Source organism: Dunckerocampus dactyliophorus, chromosome 1 (genome assembly GCF_027744805.1).
Source record: "Dunckerocampus dactyliophorus isolate RoL2022-P2 chromosome 1, RoL_Ddac_1.1, whole genome shotgun sequence".
NCBI classification, from domain to species: Eukaryota; Metazoa; Chordata; class Actinopteri; order Syngnathiformes; family Syngnathidae; genus Dunckerocampus; species Dunckerocampus dactyliophorus.
In genome coordinates, this window is record NC_072819.1 from 4550343 (window position 1) to 4560000 (window position 9658).

The 9658-nt window shown below is 36.0% G+C and overlaps 1 protein-coding gene across 6 annotated transcripts in view; it reads left to right on the forward strand.

The window, feature by feature from the left end:
• Positions 1 to 9658, forward strand: part of rgs19 (regulator of G protein signaling 19) — a 28037-nt gene that overhangs the window by 1026 nt on the left and 17353 nt on the right. The gene's annotated exons all lie outside the window — the stretch shown is intronic.

Below are 9658 nucleotides of genomic sequence, written 5' to 3' on the forward strand. Positions count from 1 at the left end.
CACTGAAAAACTTTATTTATATGTGCAAAAGTGACTTTTTTTAATTGCGTTGTAACAGTAATATGCGTTTGTAAAATCTATCATCCCTTGTTGAGACACTCGCATTTCAAGTTGTGTCTTTTTGTGACATCTTGAAGGAAAAACTTCTTTCCTGATCCGCCCCTTGTTAGATGAGCCCGCCCCATGTATACGCCCACCACGAAGTAAAAAAAAAAAAAAAAAAAGGCTTCGCTACACATCTTTAAAAAAACAGTGTCAAGTGTAATTGTATGAAACTTGGCCAGGATTCATTTTTATTTTTTATTAAAACAATCCCCCCTTTTGTAAGGTGTATGGAATAGGATATTTACATATAGGCCGGCCTTTTTTACCCTCCCAGCCAATTTGGTCCCATTTGACTCCCATAAGAAGCACATATTTTTGATCTACTATAATCTTTACTTAGTGCTTTACTCATCAACACGTAATAAATCTAAGCCTAATATCCCGACTACTTGACGGAGGACAGCTTTAAAAAAAAACAAAAAAAAACAGGCTTCGCAACACATCTTCAAATACAGCTAGGCTACAGTACCTATCCGTCAGTCAGCTACAGACGTGGGAGCTGTAAGTTTGATCATGTGCGTTTTTCTCCAGCAAATAGGCTAACCTAGCATGATGCTGTGAAAATGTGTGTGTAATGTTAGCACTTTAGCACAAACAGCTATGTTAGTGTTGCTAACCTTTGTTTCTGTGGCATCTATTACGTTGGACAGTGTATATGTCAAAAGTGGATAAAGTACAGGGTAGATTTGTGATTAGCTAGTATTTCATGTTATATAAGGAGTAATAAGATTCAATGAAAGTGAATGGAGTGAGTTTCCCCAGGATGTACAATAATCACTACTTTATTTTCTCAACTCTTGACTCGTCTATTCAAAGTCAACCTGTTTAGTTCGGAGCTTCAGGCTGGGGATGTTGGAAACCCAGTAAGTCGCCACTGAAATGAGAACATCCTCGTCCGTTCTAAGGAAGGTGCCTTCACTTTGACAACCATGCCCGGCTAGTGTCATCATTCCGCATTCCGCCGTCTGATTTGGGATTTGCACGTTCTTACACTCCGCAGAGCGAACAATGCCAACGAGCTTCATGACAGAAGAGCATTGCGTTACGTTTTAATTAGTTTGGCTTTGTGGATGACTATAAATACCGCGACACGCTCCACCTTCTCGTCGGAGAGCAAAATAGCTGTTGTAGCTCCCAATCTAATCCCTAACTCCACTCTGCTATCTGCTCTTTTTCTTTCAAAATTACCCATCCACATTACTAAGATTGTGGTGACGACATCTTTTAGTTCTCACAGCAGACTGACAAGAACTTCTAAAGACCCGGGGTCTATGCATTTGCTACTGGAATTTGAGTTTTGGCTTTGTTTTTACGTTTTACGTCCTATCCTTAATAACCAGCTAACAAACCAATTAGCGATGAAAGGCTATGAACCTTTCATGTTGACCATTATTCCCACCAAAAATGGTTGAAAATATCTCAAACCATCCCTCTGCCATGTTTTGTTCATTGCAAAATAAACTGTAACAAGACTCGCAGATGCTAAACACGGTCAAAACCATTTTTACCACAGTTTATCTGTCACGCGTATACAGTTACGTCACAAGTAGGCATGGGCCGGTTCCCGGATTCAAGGTATACCACGGTATGTTAAGTCATGGTTTGAAAACCACCGATATTGTCCGTCATACCGTTCAGTGGAGGTCCAGCGCGGTAACTATGTGGAAATAATTTGTCACGTCCTGTGTTATTCCTCGCAGTTGGAACTGGGCTTCGATGTGCTGAAACCACGGGCACGAGCTGTGTTGCCAAAAGTCAGACAACTTAGATAGCACTGATGTTAGCTTCCTCGTTAGCATCAAGCGGCGCCGGTGTGACGAGACGTCTGTCGACATGTTAGTCGCGTCAAGGGGCACCAAATTTGGACATTTGATTCAGAACGAGACAGGAGTGGAGGGTAAGTGGTATAAAGTGTTTACAACAAGCAACAACTACCTAGCAACCGTTACTAACAACAATCACATGACCCGGAAACTTGGTGACGCAAGCAAATGAATAAAAACTCTGCAAACACACAATCCAACAACTCCAAAACACCTGTGGACAACCTGCACATTCAACACGCTATGAAATAACGTTAACATTACAGTTTTTTTTCTTATTAATTATGTTGTGAACTTCTTCAGCCAATGATTGAGCCAGCGAATGCATTTATTTGCATTTTGCTTGTTTTTTTTATACTAATAAAATATTTATAGTCTTGTGACATGAGTCACAGGATGAGCCACAGTAGACTGCATTAAGAACTGCATTTTTTTGATTATTTAAAAATAATTTGTTATATTTAGTTTTTTATATATGCTCCACTTTCATCACGTTTTATTACATTAAGTGGTGTCACAAGTTGAGATGATACACGAGAATGGGTCTACGAGAACAAGACGAGATTTTAACATTATATTTAAGAAAAGTACAATAAAAATATATGACAACATATTGCAATCTACTAATTTAATTTTTACGACATTACACTCTTCTACACTCTGTGTGTATGCTAGCGGCCCTGCCTCCACCCACCGAGAAAAAGAGACTGTATGACTGGTGCATGGCTCGGATCAAGGGTACCCAAGTGTTACATTTTGGGTAAAATTTCAAACTGGTGGATAGACCTTGGTAATGTTATAAACACAAACTTCAAACATTGTTAAACACACACCCAACATACCAGAGCTCGAGACATCTTCCATTTCCCATAGCAACCCTCCGAAGTTCACTCTTTCTCAAATGTAATGTACATAACTCGGTGTCCAATTTATGCTGTTATCTCTGCATAGATTTGGCTTTTGTTAGAAAAGTAACTTATATTTGAGAGAGTACCATAAAGTAAATAAAAACAAGTGACAAATCTAGATCTTGAGTTAAAGCGCTGAAAATATGGCAAAAATCAAATGCGGACACCAAGTTATGTACATTACATCTTCCATCGTGGCACATAAACTTTCTTGCCATTCTGTAATCTGTGAACACATTACCCCACTACTGTTTTATGTTACAGAGAACAATACAACACACATGCAGAAAGTAGTTTTTTCAACTTAAACAACCCAACTTCTATATATTTGCATGAAATGCCACTCATCACAAACTGTAATGTACCTAACTCGGTGTCCACTTTATGCCTTACATCACTCTAGAAATTAATCTTTTGTAGGTAAATAGAATTGTATAGCAAAATTAAGGTAAATGTAACAAATATGCAACCACAAACTTATATATAGTGCAAGTACTATAAACATACTGCGAAAAAACAAATGCAGACACCGGATTATGTACATTACATGGAAAGATTTACCATTCTCAACCACCATACTTTTCTCCGTACATCTTTACTCTGGGACTCTGGTAACTTTGAACAGATAACACTTACAATTTTCATACATATTTCTACAGGTTTGAAAAAATATAAAGCAAAGAAAATAAACTTAAACCAATATATCCACATCTAACCCTGCTGTTATGGTAATTAGTAATTTGTGTTTACACCCAAACCTTGAATGTTTTATGCACCGTATTCACCTTAATCTATTTTCCTTCTACTTATTCTTTCATTAAGTTTGCTTGCTGCACTGCTGAAACCAACCCTACCCTTCCTGCAAAAATGTTGCATCATCAATTATAATAAAAATAAATAAATAAATATCAGTAGTGTATTAGACTGCATGTTCTGTCTATCTGCCTTTATCACATTTCCCATACATAACTCTGACACAAAATGGCGGACACACACGGTGAAACATTCCCCTGTTGAACGCGTATTTGGGGAATAACCGGCGGAAGGACACAAGTTTTGTTTGGCCCAAGAAGGCACTTTTTATTTTCTAATTCAGTATTTACTAGCAATACGCAATTTACGCTGTGAGCTCGAAGTGTATGTACATTACTGGCTGGACACGAAATTCGGGTGTGTTAGATTTTTGTTCAAATAATCGTATTTTACTCTTTTATACACGAAAAAATCACGTTAGTTGCAGAGCTGAGTAATTATTCCATGAATATATACCACTGTAATCATCATAGGGTTTGTTTTTCCATGGAATAATGTTCTTCAAAATTTTCATCGGCAGGCGGACACGAAGGTAATGTACTTTTCACTAATGATCACACGACAGGTTTTTTTTTACACTGAGAATATTTGAATAAAACACATTAGAAACCAATTTCAGACATCATTCTTTAATTCTAAGTAGAAATCATGACAAAATTATCAGAGAAAATATTGTTAATTTCACAACAAAAGTAGACATGCTTTACATGTAACATTTCAATGTCCAAATATATACACTTTTTTACAACATAGCCGTGCTAGCGCAAAATAAAAACATGAACAGGCTTAATTTATGGTTTGGTAAGCTTCCTCACTCTATAAACATCAGAGTGATAGGGATAGTACACATTGTTAGAACAACTATTTCAAATACTACTCAAGTGAAGTTGAAGACAGCAAAGGGTACCCTTGATCTGAGCCATGCACACGTGACAAAAGGGCTCACTCTGTTCATGCTGTTGTTCCATGGAACAAACGCACTAAGGTGCTGCACAGAGTGAACTCTTCCTGCCTGCTTGGAGGCGGGAGACACGCATGCACATGGCAATATATTAAGGCCAACAAAATAATCAAGTTAGATTTAATTTACTGTGTGATTAATTAATTTATTTATTATCATCCCAGGCCTAGTGCCCAGGAGACACAAACAGGAAGTCAGCCATTTTGGGTGAAAACCAAGGGTTGTATTTCAACTAACTAGTCCTAGGGACTTTGGGCAAATAAGGCTACATGAAAATCACAGATACTAGCCATATTGGCCATTATCTATTGCGAACCAATTTAACCTAGGCCACTGAATATGTGCGGAGCATTTGAGACTCGCCAAGCAACACAAAACTCAAAGTCAAATAAGTCTAACTTCTACTATAACTGGTGTGTATGACGTAGATGACAAACCGAAGAGATCCATATGTCACTTCCTCAATTAGTAACAGTACCTCCTCCAGGCGACAGGAAGTGACAACTAAACACATGCTTGATACTAAAACCCACTCCTGAATACATTCACAGACAGTGTCGTTATAATGTGTTTATGAGTCAAATCTATTTATGGTGGGAATGTATAGGAAACCCTGCGTGATGATGCCGTACGTAGCATATACAGTAATCCCTCCTTTATCGCTGTTAGTTGGTTCCAGTCCTGATTGTGATAAGTGCATTTCCACAAAGTAGGATTCCTTATTTGTTACCACCGACTAAATACAGTTTTTAACATTATTAGAGCCCTCTAGACAGGAAGTAACACCCATATAGTCACCTCTACACTCCTATTATCCAATATCGTAGACAAAACGAGTAAATTAGACACAGATATGACTCATGCTTGTGTGCGTAAATGTGTTCTGGTGCTGGACAGGAAGTGACGTCGGGGGTTCAGAGTTGAGTTTCAGCTCGGTATGGGTTACGGCCGCATCAGTAGCCCGCGTTAGGGATTATTGCGCCTGTTGCGAGAGCTTTCAGACCTCCAATAACAGCCGGTCGTTCTGGCGATCAAGTCTGGTGCTTGTGTGTCTCCCACCGAGCATTACAGTAACATTACTCACACCTAGTGACCAGCGTAGAATACTACATCATCACATCGTTGAATGCGTCTTCTGAATGCCTTATATTTGTAGTTGACCTCATTTAGCTGTTTTTATGCTTGAAAATGCATAATTTAGGCAAGAAATTGTGTGAATATGCATACTTTTGCACTAGTAATAGGCTGTATTCAACCACATACAGCATGATTTATTCAAACGTGATAGAATGAAGCCCCGGAATTGAAAGTAGCGAGGCATTACTGTACGTTGATGAATTTGACAAAAGTTTAAGGCCAGGTTTCAGAAAGTCCAAAAAATATGTCGCCACATTTGATTGACAGGACAGTAATACATGATGGAGTTGCGTGGAAGCATTTGCAATTTTGTTCATGCAATTTTAACGTTCAAAATTTAAATCTTTAATTGAATTGAACTAATTATTTATTTGTGTATTTTTATTAATTTATTATTCATTTTAAATTAAATTCATGGAATTCATTTATAATTGAATTGGTACTTTGTTTTTTTTTTTATAATTTAGCAAATGTTTTAGGTAATTAAAAAAAATGAAAAAAAATGTATTCTCCAGAAATAAAATAAAAGAATTAAAAATGTCTTTTGAAAAGGTCAGTCTGCTGCGTGAGAAAGCGTGCTTTGTGACTTTTTGTGACCTTGCTGCGCTTGATGGCATGTTTATATATAAACAGACAGCAGGAAGCCGCACTCCTGTTTTTGGTTTTTGTTGTTGTTTTTTTTTTTTTTGTACACTAAATCTCTTTGGACATAAAACATTTTTTAAAAAGTCAACACAGGAATTTTCTGCCACTGTGTTCTTCCTATGAAGACACTTTCGACGTTCGGCAGCTTCACTGATCTTGGAAAAAGCGCCTTCTTTGAATGGGGGGAAAAGGAAAAGCGGTAATAATAAATGGTTTGTTGTGAAAACATCAACTTAAATGCTTAGCAAAAGAAGCCATCTGGCAGGTTTGACTGTTCCCTGAGTCACATGACGCTCGCACCGATAAGAACAAGTACGTCGTGTCCGATGGGGGGAGCCATTGTAGGTAGGAAATGCTAGCTAAGCTGTAATCTAACGAAATTTTATGAGAGTAACGTAATATTATTAGGAAAAATAACATCATTTTAGTAGCATAAAGTTGCAATATTCAAGTTATTTTTTGGAAACTTAGGTTGAGGAAAAAGTTAGAATGTTGTGACAATAAAGTCAAAATATTATATGATTAAAGGCATAATTACAAGAAAAAAAATTCCAAGAAGAAAGTTGAAATAGTTTTTTTAAAAAGTAGAAATGAAAAAAACAGTTGTAATTTTCCAAGAATAAAGTCAAAATATGAATAGGAAAAAGTTGTATTCTAAAGAGAAAAAAAGTTCTGATTTTACTACAATAAACTCATATTATGAGGAAAAATAATCTAATTTTATTAGCATAGAGTTGAAATATTAAAGGAAAAATATGTTTTTTTGAAGTCATAATATGAGGAACAAGCAAAACAAAATAAAGTTGTATTTTTTGGAAAATTTGGTGGGGGAAAAAGTCATAATATTACAAAAAGAAAATTTACAAGAAGAGAGTTGAAATAGTTGGAAAATTAAAAAAACAACAACAGCAGAAATGAAGAAAGCGGCTGCAATTTTACAAGAATGAGGTCAAAATATTAAAGGAAAAAAAGTTTTTTTAAGTTTTTTAAGTGGTAATATTATGAGCAACAAACAGAACAAAATGAAGTTGTCATTTTTGGAAAATTTGATTGGGGAAAAAGTCATAATATTACAAATAGAAAATGTATAAGAAGAAAGTTGAAATAGTTGGTAAATTTAAAAAAAAAAAAAAACAGCAGAAATGAAGAAAAACAGCTGTAATTTTACCAGAATATTGTCAAATTATTAAGAGAAAAAGGCCTTATTCTAATTAGAAAAAGCAGCAGTTTTACAAGAATAAGCTTGTAATATCAGGATAATAATGTTATTTTAGGAGCATAGAATAATAAATAATAAATATTAAAGGATTTTTTTTAATGGCAATATTATAAGAAACAAACAAAAGAAAATAAAGTATTAATTTCTGGGGAATTAGTTTGGGGAAAAAGGTAAAATATTATGGGAATAAAGTCATAATATTATGAAAAGAACATTTCAGAAGATTAAGAAGAAAGTCAAAATAGCTGGAAATTAAACAAAACACCCCCAGCAAAAATGGGTTAACAAAAAGAGCAAAGAGTGAAGTTGATACTACTAATAGGCTTTTTCACCTACAGTATATCACAAAACTGAGATGCAGTTTTTTCTTGGAATATATATATATATATATATATATATATCACTTTTTTTTCACCAAATATGAAAGTGGACAAGAGCGTCATAGCCTATCATGCAAGTTTGACGACGAGGTGATTACGTGGTAGTGTTGTAGTAGTCATGCTAGCATTGGAGCAGAGCGTTGTGTTGGCGTACAAACAAACACAGCAAACCATCAGACAGACAGACAGTGTTGACGTTACAACACGCAGACCAGTTCTGCCAGAACAGCTGCCGGACCTGGAAGCCAAAATAGGAAGCGCCACTCAGACTTGTTGTCAACATGAGTCTACAAGTGTTTTTGTCTTCCTGCTTCCTGTTGGCCCACACTTCCCATTCCTGCGTCTTTCTTCACTGCGACCCTCGCTCGCCGCTTCTTCTTTTTGTCAAGTCGTCGTCGTGGTCCCTTCCGTCTGGCTCTTGCTACATCTGTCTCTTCCACTTCCCTCCTGCTCCATCTTGGTGTTTGGCCCGGTGGACTAGGGAGACTGCATTTGAATTATCATGAGTGATCAACATCCAGCAGCGTTATCTAGCTCTGCGTGCCCTTTCAAATGTTGACCGAGCACTATTACAACATTGGTTGTGTTGCTGCAGTGGTGTGCAATATACTTGTTATATATAACGAGTTATCATACTTACACCAGGATTATAGTGTAACTTTCCCTATAATGTAGCTTTATAATGCAAGTGTGCAGCATCCACGTGGCACAAGAAGACGTTCCGGCATTGTTAGTCTTCTCGTGTCGGCTAATGGACTTGACGAGTGACAGCCACGCCGCTAATGTCGGGCTGATGTTCTCAGTGGAAGAGCAGGGAATCACTTGAGGGCAAATTCCAAGCAGAGTGAAGGAAATCTCCACAGCGGAGACGTTGCCAAGCCTTGGTGCTCCAAATAGAACATGTACTTACATGACGTCACCAAACTATATGCGTTTAAGGTGACGCTTCTCTTTGGGTAAGGAAACAAAATGCAAAACATCCAACTGATTAGCGTTCATGTTTTTTTTGTTTTGTTTTTTTACAAAAAGCTGCACCAATTTATTCTTGGGGAGAAAAAGGTTTTCTTGAAAAATTTAGACTTTTTTCATGTAAAATTCAGGGTTTTTTCCTGCAAAATTTTGACTTTTTCTTGCAAAATTCAGTTTAAAAAAAAATCAGACGTTTTGGTTGCAGAATTCAGTCTTTTTTCTGCAAAATTTTTATAAAATTTTGTGTAAAATTATTATTTTTTTCTTGCAAAATGTAGTTTTTTCATGTAAAATTCTGTTGTTTTTCTAGCCAAATTTTCTAGCCAAAATTTTGACTTTTTTCTTATAAAATGAAGTCTTTATTCTTGCAAAATTCTGACTTTCTCTTGTAGAATCTTTTTTCCTGCAAAATGTAGACTTTTTCTTGTAAAATTCTGTCTTTTTTTTTTTGCAAAATTCAATCTTGTAAAATTCAGTCCTTTTTTCTTGCAAAATTAAGATTTTTTTTCTGGTAAATGCAGTATTTTTCCTCACAATATAATTTTTTTTTTAATTTGTAAAAAAATATATAACAACTTCAATATCATATTAGGACCTTAGGACCACTTACATGTTGTAACATTGCAAGAATTGCTTAATTTTAATTGCTTTTTTTTTTTACAATTTGTTTTCTTTCTTCCTATTACATTTTCAACTTT